Raw genomic sequence first — 20,425 nt, 5'->3', positions numbered from 1 at the left:
ACTACTACTGGCCCTGTGGGCAGTACGAGTGCGATGGGGAGTACTACTACTGGTCCTGTGGCAGTACGAATACGATGGGGAGAGTTACTACTGGCCCTGTGGGCAGTACGAGTGCGATGGGGAGAATTACTACTGGCCCTGTGGGCAGTACGACTACGATGGGGAGAAGTACTACTGGCCCTGTGGGCAGTACGAATATGATGGGGAGAAGTACTACTGGCCCTGTGGGCAGTATGACTACGATGGGGAGAAGTACTACTGGCCCTGTGGGCAGTACGAATACGATGGGGAGAACTACTACTGACCCTGTGGGCAGTACGAATATGATGGGAAGAATTACTACTGGCCCTGTGGGCAGTACGAGTACGATGGGGAGAGTTACTACTGGTCCTGTGGGCAGTACGAGTACGATGGGGAGAAGTACTACTGGTCGTGTGGGCAGTACGAGTACGATGGGGAGAAGTACTACTGGCACTGTGGGCAGTACGAGTACGATGGGGAGTACTACTGCTGGTCCTGTGGGCAGTACGTGTACGATGGGGAGTACTACTACTGGTCCTGTGGGCAGTATGAGTGCGATGGGGAGAACTACTACTGGTCCTGTGGGCAGTACAAGTACGATGGGGAGAATTACTACTGGCCCTGTGGGCAGTACGAGTACGATGGCGAGAAGTACTACTGGCACTGTGGGCAGTACGATTACGATGGGGAGAATTACTACTGGCCTTGTGGGCAGTACGACTACGATGGGGAGAAGTACTACTGGCCCTGTGGGCAGTACGAATATGATGGGGAGAAGTACTACTGGCCCTGTGGGCAGTATGACTACGATGGGGAGAAGTACTACTGGCCCTGTGGGCAGTACGAATACGATGGGGAGAACTACTACTGACCCTGTGGGCAGTACGAGTACGATGGGGAGAATTACTACTGGCCCTGTGGGCAGTACGACTACGATGGGGATAAGTACTACTGGCCCTGTGGGCAGTACGAGTACGATGGGGAGAAGTACTACTGGTCCTGTGGGCAGTACGAGTACGATGGGAAGTACTACTACTGGTCCTGTGGGCAGTATGAGTACGATGGGGAGAACTACTACTGGTCCTGTGGGCAGTACAAGTACGATGGGGAGAATTACTACTGGCCCTGTGGGCAGTATGAGTACGATGGGGAGAAGTACTACTGGCACTGTGGGCAGTACGATTACAATGGGGAAAATTACTACTGGCCCTGTGGGCAGTACGAGTACGATGGGGAGAAGTACTACTGGCCCTGTGGGCAGTACGAGTACGATGAGGAGAAGTACTACTTGCACTGTGGGCAGTACGAGTACGATGGGGAGAAGTACTACTGGCCCCGTGGGCAGTACGAGTACGATGGGGAGAACTACTACTGGCCCTGTGGGCAGTACGAGTACGATGGGGAGAAGTACTACTTGCACTGTGGGCAGTACGAGTACGATGGGGAGAATTACTACTGGTCCTGTGGGCAGTACGAGTACGATGGGGAGAACTTCTACTGGTCCTGTGGGCAGTACGAGTACGATGGGGAGTACTACTACTGGTCCTGTGGGCAGTACGAGTACGATGGGGAAAACTACTACTGGCCCTGTGGGCAGTACGAGTACGATGGGGAGAATTACGACTGATCCTGTGGGCAGTACGAGTACGATGGGGAGAATTACTACTGGCCCTGTGGGCAGTACGAGTACGATGGGGAGAACTACTACTGGCCCTGTGGGCAGTACGAGTACGATGGGGAGAATTGCTACTGGCCCTGTGGGCAGTACGAGTACGATGGGGAGAACTACTACAGGCCCTGTGGGCAGTACGAGTACGATGGGGAGAACTACTACTGGCCCTTTGGGCAGTACGAGTACGATGGGGTGAACTACTGCTGGCCCTGTGGTCTGTACGAGTACGATGGGGAGAATTACTACTGGTCCTGTGGGCAGTACGAGTCCGATGTGGAGAACTACTACTGGCCTTGTGGGCAGTACGAGTACAATGGGGAGAATTACTACTGGCCCTGTGGGCAGTATGAGTACGATGGGGAGAAGTACTACTGGCACTGTGGGCAGTACGATTACAATGGGGAAAATTACTACTGGCCCTGTGGGCAGTACGAGTACGATGGGGAGAAGTACTACTGGCCCTGTGGGCAGTACGAGTACGATGGGGAGAAGTACTACTTGCACTGTGGGCAGTACGAGTACGATGGGGAGAAGTACTACTGGCCCTGTGGGCAGTACGAGTACGATGGGGAGAACTACTACTGGCCCTGTGGGCAGTACGAATACGATGGGGAGAAGTACTAATGGCCCTGTGGGCAGTATGAGTACGATGGGGAGAATTATTACTGGCCCTGTGGGCAGTACGAGTACGATGGGGAGAATTACTACTGGTCCTGTGGGCAGTATTAATACGATGGGGAGAATTACTGCTGGCCCTGTGGGCAGTACGAGTACGATGAGGAGAACTACTACTGGCCCTGTGGGCAGTACGAGTACGATGGGGAGAGTTACTACTGGTCCTGTGGGCAGTACGAGTACGATGGGGAGAACTTCTACTGGTCCTGTGGGCAGTACGAGTGCGATGGGGAGTACTACTACTGGTCCTGTGGGCAGTACGAGTACGATGGGGAAAACTACTACTGGCCCTGTGGGCAGTACGAGTACGATGGGGAGAATTACGACTGATCCTGTGGGCAGTACGAGTACGATGGGGAGAATTACTACTGGCCCTGTGGGCAGTACGAGTACGATGGGGAGAACTACTACTGGCCCTGTGGGCAGTACGAGTACGATGGGGAGAATTGCTACTGGCCCTGTGGGCAGTACGAGTACGATGGGGAGAACTACTACAGGCCCTGTGGGCAGTACGAGTACGATGGGGAGAACTACTACTGGCCCTTTGGGCAGTACGAGTACGATGGGGTGAACTACTGCTGGCCCTGTGGTCTGTACGAGTACGATGGGGAGAATTACTACTGGTCCTGTGGGCAGTACGAGTACGATGTGGAGAACTACTACTGGCCTTGTGGGCAGTACGAGTACGATGGTGAGAATTACTACTGGCCCTGTGGGCAGTACGAATACGATGGGGAGAATTACTACTGGCCCTGTGGGCAGTACGAGTACGATGGGGAGAACTACTACTGGTCCTGTGGGCAGTACGAATACGATGGGGAGTACTACTACTGGCCCTGTGGGCAGTATGAGTACGATGGGGAGAATTACGACTGGTCCTGTGGGCAATACGAATACGATGGGGAGAACTACTACTGGCCCTGTGGGCAGTACGAGTGCGATGGGGAGTACTACTACTGGTCCTGTGGGCAGTACGAATACGATGGGGAGAGTTACTACTGGCCCTGTGGGCAGTACGAGTGCGATGGGGAGAATTACTACTGGCCCTGTGGGCAGTACGACTACGATGGGGAGAAGTTCTACTGGTCCTGTGGGCAGTACGAGTACGATGGGGAGAATTACGACTGGCCCTGTGGGCAGTACGAGTACGATGGGGAGAATTACTACTGGTCCTGTGGGCAGTACTAATACGATGGGGAGAATTACTGCTGGCCCTGTGGGCAGTATGAGTACGATGGGGAGAAGTTCTACTGGTCCTATGGGCAGTACGAGTACGATGGGGAGAAGTACTACTGGCCCTGTGGGCAGTATGAGTACGATGGGGAGAATTACGACTGGTCCTGTGGGCAATACGAATACGATGGGGAGAACTACTACTGGCCCTGTGGGCAGTACGAGTGCGATGGGGAGTACTACTACTGGTCCTGTGGCAGTACGAATACGATGGGGAGAGTTACTACTGGCCCTGTGGGCAGTACGAGTGCGATGGGGAGAATTACTACTGGCCCTGTGGGCAGTACGACTACGATGGGGAGAAGTACTACTGGCCCTGTGGGCAGTACGAATATGATGGGGAGAAGTACTACTGGCCCTGTGGGCAGTATGACTACGATGGGGAGAAGTACTACTGGCCCTGTGGGCAGTACGAATACGATGGGGAGAACTACTACTGACCCTGTGGGCAGTACGAATATGATGGGAAGAATTACTACTGGCCCTGTGGGCAGTACGAGTACGATGGGGAGAGTTACTACTGGTCCTGTGGGCAGTACGAGTACGATGGGGAGAAGTACTACTGGTCGTGTGGGCAGTACGAGTACGATGGGGAGAAGTACTACTGGCACTGTGGGCAGTACGAGTACGATGGGGAGTACTACTGCTGGTCCTGTGGGCAGTACGTGTACGATGGGGAGTACTACTACTGGTCCTGTGGGCAGTATGAGTACGATGGGGAGAACTACTACTGGTCCTGTGGGCAGTACAAGTACGATGGGGAGAATTACTACTGGCCCTGTGGGCAGTACGAGTACGATGGCGAGAAGTACTACTGGCACTGTGGGCAGTACGATTACGATGGGGAGAATTACTACTGGCCTTGTGGGCAGTACGACTACGATGGGGAGAAGTACTACTGGCCCTGTGGGCAGTACGAATATGATGGGGAGAAGTACTACTGGCCCTGTGGGCAGTATGACTACGATGGGGAGAAGTACTACTGGCCCTGTGGGCAGTACGAATACGATGGGGAGAACTACTACTGACCCTGTGGGCAGTACGAGTACGATGGGGAGAATTACTACTGGCCCTGTGGGCAGTACGACTACGATGGGGATAAGTACTACTGGTCCTGTGGGCAGTACGAGTACGATGGGGAGAAGTACTACTGGTCCTGTGGGCAGTACGAGTACGATGGGAAGTACTACTACTGGTCCTGTGGGCAGTATGAGTACGATGGGGAGAACTACTACTGGTCCTGTGGGCAGTACAAGTACGATGGGGAGAATTACTACTGGCCCTGTGGGCAGTATGAGTACGATGGGGAGAAGTACTACTGGCACTGTGGGCAGTACGATTACAATGGGGAAAATTACTACTGGCCCTGTGGGCAGTACGAGTACGATGGGGAGAAGTACTACTGGCCCTGTGGGCAGTACGAGTACGATGAGGAGAAGTACTACTTGCACTGTGGGCAGTACGAGTACGATGGGGAGAAGTACTACTGGCCCTGTGGGCAGTACGAGTACGATGGGGAGAACTACTACTGGCCCTGTGGGCAGTACGAGTACGATGGGGAGAAGTACTACTTGCACTGTGGGCAGTACGAGTACGATGGGGAGAATTACTACTGGTCCTGTGGGCAGTACGAGTACGATGGGGAGAACTTCTACTGGTCCTGTGGGCAGTACGAGTACGATGGGGAGTACTACTACTGGTCCTGTGGGCAGTACGAGTACGATGGGGAAAACTACTACTGGCCCTGTGGGCAGTACGAGTACGATGGGGAGAATTACGACTGATCCTGTGGGCAGTACGAGTACGATGGGGAGAATTACTACTGGCCCTGTGGGCAGTACGAGTACGATGGGGAGAACTACTACTGGCCCTGTGGGCAGTACGAGTACGATGGGGAGAATTGCTACTGGCCCTGTGGGCAGTACGAGTACGATGGGGAGAACTACTACAGGCCCTGTGGGCAGTACGAGTACGATGGGGAGAACTACTACTGGCCCTTTGGGCAGTACGAGTACGATGGGGTGAACTACTGCTGGCCCTGTGGTCTGTACGAGTACGATGGGGAGAATTACTACTGGTCCTGTGGGCAGTACGAGTACGATGTGGAGAACTACTACTGGCCTTGTGGGCAGTACGAGTACAATGGGGAGAATTACTACTGGCCCTGTGGGCAGTATGAGTACGATGGGGAGAAGTACTACTGGCACTGTGGGCAGTACGATTACAATGGGGAAAATTACTACTGGCCCTGTGGGCAGTACGAGTACGATGGGGAGAAGTACTACTGGCCCTGTGGGCAGTACGAGTACGATGGGGAGAAGTACTACTTGCACTGTGGGCAGTACGAGTACGATGGGGAGAAGTACTACTGGCCCTGTGGGCAGTACGAGTACGATGGGGAGAACTACTACTGGCCCTGTGGGCAGTACGAATACGATGGGGAGAAGTACTAATGGCTCTGTGGGCAGTATGAGTACGATGGGGAGAATTATTACTGGCCCTGTGGGCAGTACGAGTACGATGGGGAGAATTACTACTGGTCCTGTGGGCAGTATTAATACGATGGGGAGAATTACTGCTGGCCCTGTGGGCAGTACGAGTACGATGAGGAGAACTACTACTGGCCCTGTGGGCAGTACGAGTACGATGGGGAGAGTTACTACTGGTCCTGTGGGCAGTACGAGTACGATGGGGAGAACTTCTACTGGTCCTGTGGGCAGTACGAGTACGATGGGGAGTACTACTACTGGTCCTGTGGGCAGTACGAGTACGATGGGGAAAACTACTACTGGCCCTGTGGGCAGTACGAGTACGATGGGGAGAATTACGACTGATCCTGTGGGCAGTACGAGTACGATGGGGAGAATTACTACTGGCCCTGTGGGCAGTACGAGTACGATGGGGAGAACTACTACTGGCCCTGTGGGCAGTACGAGTACGATGGGGAGAATTGCTACTGGCCCTGTGGGCAGTACGAGTACGATGGGGAGAACTACTACAGGCCCTGTGGGCAGTACGAGTACGATGGGGAGAACTACTACTGGCCCTTTGGGCAGTACGAGTACGATGGGGTGAACTACTGCTGGCCCTGTGGTCTGTACGAGTACGATGGGGAGAATTACTACTGGTCCTGTGGGCAGTACGAGTACGATGTGGAGAACTACTACTGGCCTTGTGGGCAGTACGAGTACGATGGTGAGAATTACTACTGGCCCTGTGGGCAGTACGAATACGATGGGGAGAATTACTACTGGCCCTGTGGGCAGTACGAGTACGATGGGGAGAACTACTACTGGTCCTGTGGGCAGTACGAATACGATGGGGAGTACTACTACTGGCCCTGTGGGCAGTATGAGTACGATGGGGAGAATTACGACTGGTCCTGTGGGCAATACGAATACGATGGGGAGAACTACTACTGGCCCTGTGGGCAGTACGAGTGCGATGGGGAGTACTACTACTGGTCCTGTGGGCAGTACGAATACGATGGGGAGAGTTACTACTGGCCCTGTGGGCAGTACGAGTGCGATGGGGAGAATTACTACTGGCCCTGTGGGCAGTACGACTACGATGGGGAGAAGTACTACTGGCCCTGTGGGCAGTACGAATATGATGGGGAGAAGTACTACTGGCCCTGTAGGCAGTATGACTACGATGGGGAGAAGTACTACTGGCCCTGTGGGCAGTACGAATACGATGGGGAGAACTACTACTGACCCTGTGGGCAGTACGAGTACGATGGGGAGAATTTCTACTGGCCCTGTGGGCAGTACGAGTATGATGGGGAGAGTTACTACTGGTCCCGTGGGCAGTACGAGTACGATGGGGAGAAGTACTACTGGTCGTGTGGGCAGTACGAGTACGATGGGGAGAAGTACTACTGGTCCTGTGGGCAGTACGAGTACGATGGGGAGTACTACTGCTGGTCCTGTGGGCAGTACGAGTACGATGGGGAGTACTACTACTGGTCCTGTGGGCAGTATGAGTATGATGGGGAGAACTACTACTGGTCCTGTGGGCAGTACAAGTACGATGGGGAGAAGTACTACTGGCCCTGTGGGCAGTACGAATATGATGGGGAGAAGTACTACTGGCCCTGTGGGCAGTACGACTACGATGGGGAGAAGTTCTACTGGTCCTGTGGGCAGTACGAGTACGATGGGGAGAATTACTGCTGGCCCTGTGGGCATTATGAGTACGATGGGGAGAAGTTCTACTGGTCCTGTGGGCAGTACGAGTACGATGGGGAGAATTACTACTGGCCCTGTGGGCAGTACGACTACGATGGGGAGAAGTTCTACTGGTCCTGTGGGCAGTACGAGTACGATGGGGAGAATTACTACTGGCCCTGTGGGCAGTACGAGTACGATGGGGAGAATTACTACTGGTCCTGTGGGCAGTACTAATACGATGGGGAGAATTACTGCTGGCCCTGTGGGCAGTATGAGTACGATGGGGAGAAGTACTACTGGCACTGTGGGCAGTACGATTACAATGGGGAAAATTACTACTGGCCCTGTGGGCAGTACGAGTACGATGGGGAGAAGTACTACTGGCCCTGTGGGCAGAACGAGTACGATGGGGAGAAGTACTACTTGCACTGTGGGCAGTACGAGTACGATGGGGAGAAGTACTACTGGCCCTGTGGGCAGTACGAGTACGATGGGGAGAACTACTACTGGCCCTGTGGGCAGTACGAATACGATGGGGAGAAGTACTACTGGCCCTGTGGGCAGTATGAGTACGATGGGGAGAATTATTACTGGCCCTGTGGGCAGTACGAGTACGATGGGGAGAATTACTACTGGTCCTGTGGGCAGTACTAATACGATGGGGAGAATTACTGCTGGCCCTGTGGGCAGTACGAGTACGATGAGGAGAACTACTACTGGCCCTGTGGGCAGTACGAGTACGATGGGGAGAGTTACTACTGGTCCTGTGGGCAGTACGAGTACGATGGGGAGAACTTCTACTGGTCCTGTGGGCAGTACGAGTACGATGGGGAGCACTACTACTGGCCCTGTGGGCAGTACGAGTACGATGGGGAGAACTACTACTGGCCCTGTGGGCAGTACGAGTACGATGGGGAGAATTACTACTGGCCCTGTGGGCAGCATGAGTACGATGGGGAGAATTACTACTGGCCCTGTGGGCAGTATGAGTACGATGGGGAGAATTACGACTGGTCCTGTGGCCAGTATGAGTACGATGGGGAGAAAGACTACTGGCCCTGTGGGCAGTACGAGTACGATGGGGAGAAGTACTACTTGCACTGTGGGCAGTACGAGTACGATGGGGAGAAGTACTACTGGCCCTGTGGGCAGTACGAGTACGATGGGGAGAATTACTACTGGCCCTGTGGGCAGTACGAGTACGATGGGGAGAGTTACTACTGGTCCTGTGGGCAGTACAAGTAGGATGGGGAGAATTACTACTGGCCCTGTGGGCAGTACGATTACGATGGGGAAAATTACTACTGGCCCTGTGGGCAGTACGAGTACGATGGGGAGAAGTACTACTGGCCCTGTGGGCAGTACGAGTACGATGGGGAGAAGTACTACTTGCACTGTGGGCAGTACGAGTACGATGGGGAGAAGTACTACTGGCCCTGTGGGCAGTACGAGTACGATGGGGAGAAGTACTACTGGCACTGTGGGCAGTACGAGTACGATGGGGAGAAGTACTACTGGCCCTGTGGGCAGTACGAGTACGATGGGGAGAATTATTACTGGCCCTCTGGGCAGTACGAGTACGATGGGGAGAATTACTACTGGTCCTGTGGGCAGTACTAATACGATGGGGAGAATTACTGCTGGCCCTGTGGGCATCATGAGTACGATGGGGAGAAGTTCTACTGGTCCTGTGGGCAGTACGAGTACGATGGGGAGAATTACTACTGGCCCTGTGGGCAGTACGACTACGATGGGGAGAAGTTCTACTGGTCCTGTGGGCAGTACGAGTACGATGGGGAGAATTACGACTGGCCCTGTGGGCAGTACGAGTACGATGGGGAGAATTACTACTGGTCCTGTGGGCAGTACTAATACGATGGGGAGAATTACTGCTGGCCCTGTGGGCAGTATGAGTACGATGGGGAGAAGTTCTACTGGTCCTATGGGCAGTACGAGTACGATGGGGAGAAGTACTACTGGCCCTGTGGGCAGTATGAGTACGATGGGGAGAATTACGACTGGTCCTGTGGGCAATACGAATACGATGGGGAGAACTACTACTGGCCCTGTGGGCAGTACGAGTGCGATGGGGAGTACTACTACTGGTCCTGTGGCAGTACGAATACGATGGGGAGAGTTACTACTGGCCCTGTGGGCAGTACGAGTGCGATGGGGAGAATTACTACTGGCCCTGTGGGCAGTACGACTACGATGGGGAGAAGTACTACTGGCCCTGTGGGCAGTACGAATATGATGGGGAGAAGTACTACTGGCCCTGTGGGCAGTATGACTACGATGGGGAGAAGTACTACTGGCCCTGTGGGCAGTACGAATACGATGGGGAGAACTACTACTGACCCTGTGGGCAGTACGAATATGATGGGAAGAATTACTACTGGCCCTGTGGGCAGTACGAGTACGATGGGGAGAGTTACTACTGGTCCTGTGGGCAGTACGAGTACGATGGGGAGAAGTACTACTGGTCGTGTGGGCAGTACGAGTACGATGGGGAGAAGTACTACTGGCACTGTGGGCAGTACGAGTACGATGGGGAGTACTACTGCTGGTCCTGTGGGCAGTACGTGTACGATGGGGAGTACTACTACTGGTCCTGTGGGCAGTATGAGTACGATGGGGAGAACTACTACTGGTCCTGTGGGCAGTACAAGTACGATGGGGAGAATTACTACTGGCCCTGTGGGCAGTACGAGTACGATGGCGAGAAGTACTACTGGCACTGTGGGCAGTACGATTACGATGGGGAGAATTACTACTGGCCTTGTGGGCAGTACGACTACGATGGGGAGAAGTACTACTGGCCCTGTGGGCAGTACGAATATGATGGGGAGAAGTACTACTGGCCCTGTGGGCAGTATGACTACGATGGGGAGAAGTACTACTGGCCCTGTGGGCAGTACGAATACGATGGGGAGAACTACTACTGACCCTGTGGGCAGTACGAGTACGATGGGGAGAATTACTACTGGCCCTGTGGGCAGTACGACTACGATGGGGATAAGTACTACTGGTCCTGTGGGCAGTACGAGTACGATGGGGAGAAGTACTACTGGTCCTGTGGGCAGTACGAGTACGATGGGAAGTACTACTACTGGTCCTGTGGGCAGTATGAGTACGATGGGGAGAACTACTACTGGTCCTGTGGGCAGTACAAGTACGATGGGGAGAATTACTACTGGCCCTGTGGGCAGTATGAGTACGATGGGGAGAAGTACTACTGGCACTGTGGGCAGTACGATTACAATGGGGAAAATTACTACTGGCCCTGTGGGCAGTACGAGTACGATGGGGAGAAGTACTACTGGCCCTGTGGGCAGTACGAGTACGATGAGGAGAAGTACTACTTGCACTGTGGGCAGTACGAGTACGATGGGGAGAAGTACTACTGGCCCTGTGGGCAGTACGAGTACGATGGGGAGAACTACTACTGGCCCTGTGGGCAGTACGAGTGCGATGGGGAGAAGTACTACTTGCACTGTGGGCAGTACGAGTACGATGGGGAGAATTACTACTGGTCCTGTGGGCAGTACGAGTACGATGGGGAGAACTTCTACTGGTCCTGTGGGCAGTACGAGTACGATGGGGAGTACTACTACTGGTCCTGTGGGCAGTACGAGTACGATGGGGAAAACTACTACTGGCCCTGTGGGCAGTACGAGTACGATGGGGAGAATTACGACTGATCCTGTGGGCAGTACGAGTACGATGGGGAGAATTACTACTGGCCCTGTGGGCAGTACGAGTACGATGGGGAGAACTACTACTGGCCCTGTGGGCAGTACGAGTACGATGGGGAGAATTGCTACTGGCCCTGTGGGCAGTACGAGTACGATGGGGAGAACTACTACAGGCCCTGTGGGCAGTACGAGTACGATGGGGAGAACTACTACTGGCCCTTTGGGCAGTACGAGTACGATGGGGTGAACTACTGCTGGCCCTGTGGTCTGTACGAGTACGATGGGGAGAATTACTACTGGTCCTGTGGGCAGTACGAGTACGATGTGGAGAACTACTACTGGCCTTGTGGGCAGTACGAGTACAATGGGGAGAATTACTACTGGCCCTGTGGGCAGTATGAGTACGATGGGGAGAAGTACTACTGGCACTGTGGGCAGTACGATTACAATGGGGAAAATTACTACTGGCCCTGTGGGCAGTACGAGTACGATGGGGAGAAGTACTACTGGCCCTGTGGGCAGTACGAGTACGATGGGGAGAAGTACTACTTGCACTGTGGGCAGTACGAGTACGATGGGGAGAAGTACTACTGGCCCTGTGGGCAGTACGAGTACGATGGGGAGAACTACTACTGGCCCTGTGGGCAGTACGAATACGATGGGGAGAAGTACTAATGGCCCTGTGGGCAGTATGAGTACGATGGGGAGAATTATTACTGGCCCTGTGGGCAGTACGAGTACGATGGGGAGAATTACTACTGGTCCTGTGGGCAGTATTAATACGATGGGGAGAATTACTGCTGGCCCTGTGGGCAGTACGAGTACGATGAGGAGAACTACTACTGGCCCTGTGGGCAGTACGAGTACGATGGGGAGAGTTACTACTGGTCCTGTGGGCAGTACGAGTACGATGGGGAGAACTTCTACTGGTCCTGTGGGCAGTACGAGTACGATGGGGAGTACTACTACTGGTCCTGTGGGCAGTACGAGTACGATGGGGAAAACTACTACTGGCCCTGTGGGCAGTACGAGTACGATGGGGAGAATTACGACTGATCCTGTGGGCAGTACGAGTACGATGGGGAGAATTACTACTGGCCCTGTGGGCAGTACGAGTACGATGGGGAGAACTACTACTGGCCCTGTGGGCAGTACGAGTACGATGGGGAGAATTGCTACTGGCCCTGTGGGCAGTACGAGTACGATGGGGAGAACTACAACAGGCCCTGTGGTCAGTACGAGTACGATGGGGAGAACTACTACTGGCCCTTTGGGCAGTACGAGTACGATGGGGTGAACTACTGCTGGCCCTGTGGTCTGTACGAGTACGATGGGGAGAATTACTACTGGTCCTGTGGGCAGTACGAGTACGATGTGGAGAACTACTACTGGCCTTGTGGGCAGTACGAGTACGATGGTGAGAATTACTACTGGCCCTGTGGGCAGTACGAATACGATGGGGAGAATTACTACTGGCCCTGTGGGCAGTACGAGTACGATGGGGAGAACTACTACTGGTCCTGTGGTCAGTACGAATACGATGGGGAGTACTACTACTGGCCCTGTGGGCAGTATGAGTACGATGGGGAGAATTACGACTGGTCCTGTGGGCAATACGAATACGATGGGGAGAACTACTACTGGCCCTGTGGGCAGTACGAGTGCGATGGGGAGTACTACTACTGGTCCTGTGGGCAGTACGAATACGATGGGGAGAGTTACTACTGGCCCTGTGGGCAGTACGAGTGCGATGGGGAGAATTACTACTGGCCCTGTGGGCAGTACGACTACGATGGGGAGAAGTACTACTGGCCCTGTGGGCAGTACGAATATGATGGGGAGAAGTACTACTGGCCCTGTAGGCAGTATGACTACGATGGGGAGAAGTACTACTGGCCCTGTGGGCAGTACGAATACGATGGGGAGAACTACTACTGACCCTGTGGGCAGTACGAGTACGATGGGGAGAATTTCTACTGGCCCTGTGGGCAGTACGAGTATGATGGGGAGAGTTACTACTGGTCCCGTGGGCAGTACGAGTACGATGGGGAGAAGTACTACTGGTCGTGTGGGCAGTACGAGTACGATGGGGAGAAGTACTACTGGTCCTGTGGGCAGTACGAGTACGATGGGGAGTACTACTGCTGGTCCTGTGGGCAGTACGAGTACGATGGGGAGTACTACTACTGGTCCTGTGGGCAGTATGAGTATGATGGGGAGAACTACTACTGGTCCTGTGGGCAGTACAAGTACGATGGGGAGAAGTACTACTGGCCCTGTGGGCAGTACGAATATGATGGGGAGAAGTACTACTGGCCCTGTAGGCAGTATGACTACGATGGGGAGAAGTACTACTGGCCCTGTGGGCAGTACGAATACGATGGGGAGAACTACTACTGACCCTGTGGGCAGTACGAGTACGATGGGGAGAATTTCTACTGGCCCTGTGGGCAGTACGAGTATGATGGGGAGAGTTACTACTGGTCCTGTGGGCAGTACGAGTACGATGGGGAGAAGTACTACTGGTCGTGTGGGCAGTACGAGTACGATGGGGAGAAGTACTACTGGTCCTGTGGGCAGTACGAGTACGATGGGGAGTACTACTGCTGGTCCTGTGGGCAGTACGAGTACGATGGGGAGTACTACTACTGGTCCTGTGGGCAGTATGAGTATGATGGGGAGAACTACTACTGGTCCTGTGGGCAGTACAAGTACGATGGGGAGAATTACTACTGGCCCTGTGGGCAGTACGAGTACGTTGGGGAGAAGTACTACTGGCACTGTGGGCATTACGATTACGATGGGGAGAATTACTACTGGCCCTGTGGGCAGTACGATTACGATGGGGAGAAGTACTACTGGCCCTGTGGGCAGTACGAATATGATGGGGAGAAGTACTACTGGCCCTGTGGGCAGTATGACTACGATGGGGAGAAGTACTACTGGCCCTGTGGGCAGTACGAATACGATGGGGAGAACTACTACTGACCCTGTGGGCAGTACGAGTACGATAGGGAGAATTACTACTGGCCCTGTGGGCAGTATGAGTACGATGGGGAGAAGTACTACTGGCACTGTGGGCAGTACGATTACGATGGGGAAAATTACTACTTGTCCTGTGGGCAGTACGAGTACGATGGGGAGAAGTACTACTGGCCCTGTGGGCAGTACGAGTACGATGGGGAGAAGTACTACTTGCACTGTGGGCAGTACGAGTACGATGGGGAGAAGTACTACTGGCCCTGTGGGCAGTACGAGTACGATGGGGAGAACTACTACTGGCCCTGTGGGCAGTACGAGTACGATGGGGAGAAGTACTACTGGCCCTGTGGGCAGTATGAGTACGATGGGGAGAATTATTACTGGCCCTGTGGGCAGTACGAGTACGATGGGGAGAATTACTACTGGTCCTGTGGGCAGTACTAATACGATGGGGAGAATTACTGCTGGCCCTGTGGGCAGTACGAGTACGATGAGGAGAACTACTACTGGCCCTGTGGGCAGTACGAGTACGATGGGGAGAGTTACTACTGGTCCTGTGGGCAGTACGAGTACGATGGGGAGAACTTCTACTGGTCCTGTGGGCAGTACGAGTACGATGGGGAGAATTACGACTGATCCTGTGGGCAGTACGAGTACGATGGGGAGAATTACTACTGGCCCTGTGGGCAGTACGAGTACGATGGGGAGAACTACTACTGGTCCTGTGGGCAGTACGAGTACGATGGGGAGAATTACTACTGGCCCTGTGGGCTGTACGAGTACGATGGGGAGAACTACTACTGGTCCTGTGGGCAGTACGAGTACGATGGGGAGAATTACTACTGACCCTGTGGGCAGTACGAGTACGATGGGGAGAACTACTACTGGCCTTGTGGGCAGTACGAGTACGATGGTGAGAATTACTACTGGCCCTGTGGGCAGTACGAATACGATGGGGAGAATTACTACTGGCCCTGTGGGCAGTACGAGTACGATGGGGAGAATTACTACTGGTCCTGTGGGCAGTACGAGTACGATGGGGAGAACTACTACTGGTCCTGTGGGCAGTACGAGTACGATGGGGAGAATTACTACTGACCCTGTGGGCAGTACGAATACGATGGGGAGTACTACTACTGGCTCTGTGGGCAGTACGAATACGATGGGGAGAGTTACTACTGGCCCTGTGGGCAGTACGAGTACGATGGGGAGTACGACTACTGGCCCTGTGGGCAGTACGAGTACGATGGGGTGAACTAATACTGGCCCTGTGGGCAGTACGAGTACGATGGGGAGAATTACTACTGGTCCTGTGGGCAGTACGAGTACGATGGGGAAAACTACTACTGGCCCTGTGGGCAGTACGAGTACGATGAGGAGAATTACTACTGGTCCTGTGGGCAGTACGAGTACGATGGGGAGAATTACTACTGGCCCTGTGGGCAGTACGAGTACGATGGGGAGAATTACTACTGGCCCTGTGGGCAGTACGTGTTCGATGGGGAGAATTACTAGTGGCCCTGTGGGCAGTACGAGTACGATGGGGAGAACTTCTACAGGCCCTGTGGGCAGTACGAGTATGATGGGGTGAACTACTGCTGGCCCTGTGGTCAGTACGAGTGCGATGGCGAGAATTACTACTGGCCCTGTGGGCAGTACGAGTACGATGGGGAGAATTACTACTGGCCCTGTGGGCAGTACGAGTACGATGGGGAGAACTACTACAGGCCCTGTGGGCAGTACGAGTACGATGGGGAGAATTACTACTGGCCCTGTGGGCAGTACGAGTACGATGGGGAGAACTACTACAGGCCCTGTGGGCAGTACGAGTACGATGGGGTGAACTACTGCTGGCCCTGTGGGCAGTACGAGTACGATGGGGAGAATTACTACTGGTCCTGTGGGCAGTACGAGTACGATGGGGTGAACTACTGCTGGCCCTGTGGTCAGTACGAGTACGATGGGGAGAATTACTACTTGCCCTGTGGGCAGTACGAGTACGATGGGGAGAATTACTACTGGTCCTGTGGGCAGTACGAATACGATGGGGAGAATTACTACTGGCCCTGTGGGCAGTACGAGTACGATGGGGAGAACTACTGCTGGTCCTGTGGGCAGTACGCATACGATGGAAGGTACGACTACTGGCCCTGTGGGCAGTACGAATACGATGCTGCGAGTTACTCCTGGCCCTGTGGGCAGTACGAGTAAGGTGGGGAGTACTACTACTGGTCCTGTGGGCAGTACGAATACGATGGGGAGAGTTACTCCTGGCCCTGTGGGCAGTACGAGTAAGATGGGGAGTACTACTACTGGTCCTGTGGGCAGTACGAGTACGATGGGGAGAACTACTACTGGTCCTGTGGTCAGTACGAGTACGATGGGGAGAACTACTACTGGCCCTGTGGGCAGTACGAGTACGATGGGGAGAACTACTACTGGTCCTGTGGGCAGTACGAGTACGATGGGTTGAACTACTACTGGCCCTGTAGTCAGTACGAGTACGATGGGGAGAATTACTACTGGCCCTGTGGGCAGTACGAGTACGATGGGGAGAACTACTACAGGTCTTGTGGGCAGTACGAGTACGATGGGAGAACTACTACTGGCCCTGTGGGCAGTATGAGTACGATGGGGAGAACTACTACAGGTCCAGGTCTTGTGGGCAGTACGAGTACGATGGGAGAACTACTTCTGGCCCTGTGCGCAGTACGAGTACGATGGTGAGTACGACCACTGGCCCTGTGGGCAGTACGAGTACGATGGGCAGAATTACTGCTGGCCTTGTGGGCAGTACGACTACGATGGGGAGAAGTACTACTGGCACTGTGGGCAGTACGAGTACGATGGGGAGAACTACTACTGGCCCTGTGTGCAGTACGAGTATGATGGGGAGAATTACTACTGGCCCTGTGGGCAGCATGAATACGATGGGGAGAATTACTACTGGCCCTGTGGGCAGTATGAGTACGATGGGGAGAATTACGACTGGTCCTGTGGCCAGTATGAGTACGATGGGGAGAAAGACTACTGGTCCTGTGGTCAGTATGAGTACGATGGGGAGAACTACTACTGGTCCTGTGGGCAGTACGAGTACGATGGGGAGAACAACTACAGGTCCTGTGGGCAGTACGAGTACGATGGGGAGTACTACTACTTGTCCTGTGGGCAGTACGAGTACGATGGGTAGAATTACTACTGGCCCTGTGGGCAGTACGAGTACGATGGGGAGCACTACTACTGGCCCTGTGGGCAGTACGAGTACGATGGGGAGAAATACTACTGGCCTTGTGGGCAGTACGAGTACGATGGGGAGAATTACTACTGGCCCTGTGGGCAGCATGAGTACGATGGGGAGAATTACTACTGGCCCTGTGGGCAGTATGAGTACGATGGGGAGAATTACGACTGGTCCTGTGGCCAGTATGAGTACGATGGGGAGAAAGACTACTGGTCCTGTGGTCAGTATGAGTACGATGGGGAGAACTACTACTGGTCCTGTGGGCAGTACGAGTACGATGGGGAGAACAACTACAGGTCCTGTGGGCAGTACGAGTACGATGGGGAGTACTACTACTGGCCCTGTGGGCAGTACGGGTACGATGGGGAGAACTACTACTGGCCCTGTGGGCAGTACGCGTACGATGGGGAGAACTACTACTGGCCCTGTGGGCAGTACGAGTACGATGGGGAGAACTACTACTGGCCCTGTGGTCAGTACGAGTACGATGGGGAGAACTACCACTGGCCCTGTGGGCAGTAAGAGTATGATGGGGAGAACTACTACTGGTCCTGTGGGCAGTAAGAGTACGATGGGGAGAACTACTACTGGTTCTGTGGGCAGTACGAGTACGATGGGGAGAACTACTACTGGTCCTGTGGGCAGTACGAGTACGATGCGGAGAATTACTACTGGCCCTGTGGGCAGTACGAATACGATGGGGAGAACTACTACTGGTCCTGTGGGCAGTACGAGTACGATGCGGAGAATTACTACTGGCCCTGTGGGCAGTACGAATACGATGGGGAGAAGTACTACTGGCTCTGTGGGCAGTACGAGTACGATGGGGAGAATTACTACTGGCCCTGTGGCCAGTACGACTACGATGGGGAGAAGTACTACTGGCCCCGTGGGCAGTACGAATACGATGGGGAGAACTACTGCTGACCCTGTGGGCAGTACGAGTACGATGGGTAGAATTACTACTGGCCCTGTGGGCAGTACGAGTACGATGGGAGAACTACTACTGGCCCTGTGGGGAGTACGAGTACGATGGGGAGAACTACTACTGGCCCTGTGGGCAGTACGGGTACGATGGGGAGAACTACTACTGGCCCTGTGGGCAGTACAAGTAGGATGGGGAGAACTACTACTGGCCCTGTAGGCATTACGAGTATAATGGGGAGAACTACTACTGGCCCTTTGGGCAGTACGAGTACGATGGGGAGAACTACTACTGGCCCTGTGGGCAGTAAGAGTATGATGGGGAGAACTACTACTGGTCCTGTGGGCAGTACGAGTACGATGGGTAGAATTACTACTGGCCCTGTGGGCAGTACGAGTACGATGGGGAGAACTACTACTGGCCCTGTGGCCAGTACGAGTACGATGGGGAGAATTACTACTGGCCCTGTGGGCAGTACGACTACGATGGGGAGAAGTACTACTGGCACTGTGGGCAGTACGAGTACGATGGGGAGAATTACTACTGGCCCTGTGGGCAGCATGAGTACGATGGGGAGAATTGCTACTGGCCCTGTGGGCAGTATGAGTACGATGGGGAGAATTACGACTGGTCCTGTGGCCAGTATGAGTACGATGGGGAGAAAGACTACTGGTCCTGTGGTCAGTATGAGCACGATGGGGAGAACTACTACTGGTCCTGTGGGCAGACGAGTACGATGGGGAGAACAACTACAGGTCCTGTGGGCAGTACGAGTACGATGGGGAGTACTACTACTTGTCCTGTGGGCAGTACGAGTACGATGGGTAGAATTACTACTGGCCCTGTGGGCAGTACAAGTACGATGGGAGAACTACTACTGGCCCTGTGGGCAGTACGAGTACGATGGGGAGAACTACTACTGGCCCTGTGGGCAGTACGAGTACGATGGGGAGAATTACTACTGGCCCTGTGGGCAGCATGAGTACGATGGGGAGAATTACTACTGGCCCTGTGGGCAGTATGAGTACGATGGGGAGAATTACGACTGGTCCTGTGGCCAGTATGAGTACGATGGGGAGAAAGACTACTGGTCCTGTGGTCAGTATGAGTACGATGGGGAGAACTACTACTGGTCCTGTGGGCAGCACGAGTACGATGGGGAGAACAACTACAGGTCCTGTGGGCAGTACGAGTACGATGGGGAGTACTACTACTTGTCCTGTGGGCAGTACGAGTACGATGGGTAGAATTACTACTGGCCCTGTGGGCAGTACGAGTACGATGGGAGAACTACTACTGGCCCTGTGGGCAGTACGGGTACGATGGGGAGAACTACTACTGGCCCTGTGGGCAGTATGGGTACGATGGGGAGAACTACTACTGGCCCTGTGGGCAGTACGAGTACGATGGGGAGAACTACTACTGGCCCTGTGGGCAGTACGAGTACGATTGGGAGAACTACTACTGACCCTGTGGGCAGTACGAGTACGATGGGGAGAAGTACTACTGGCCCTGTGGGCAGTACGAGTACGATGGGAGAACTACTACTGGCCCTGTGGGGAGTACGAGTACGATGGGGAGAACTACTACTGGCCCTGTGGGCAGTACGACTACGATGGGGAGAACTACTACTGGTCCTGTGGGCAGTACGAATACGATGGGGAGAAGTACTACTGGTCCTGTGGGCAGTACGAGTACGATGGGGAGAAGTACTACTGGTCCTGTGGGCAGTACGAGTACGATGGGGAGTACTACTACTGGTCCTGTGGGCAGTACGAGTACGATGGAGAGTACTACGACTGGTCCTGT

Source organism: Pristiophorus japonicus, chromosome 4 (assembly GCF_044704955.1).
Source record: "Pristiophorus japonicus isolate sPriJap1 chromosome 4, sPriJap1.hap1, whole genome shotgun sequence".
Classification (NCBI taxonomy): Eukaryota; Metazoa; Chordata; class Chondrichthyes; family Pristiophoridae; genus Pristiophorus; species Pristiophorus japonicus.
Note: the sequence above shows the minus strand (reverse complement) of the source record.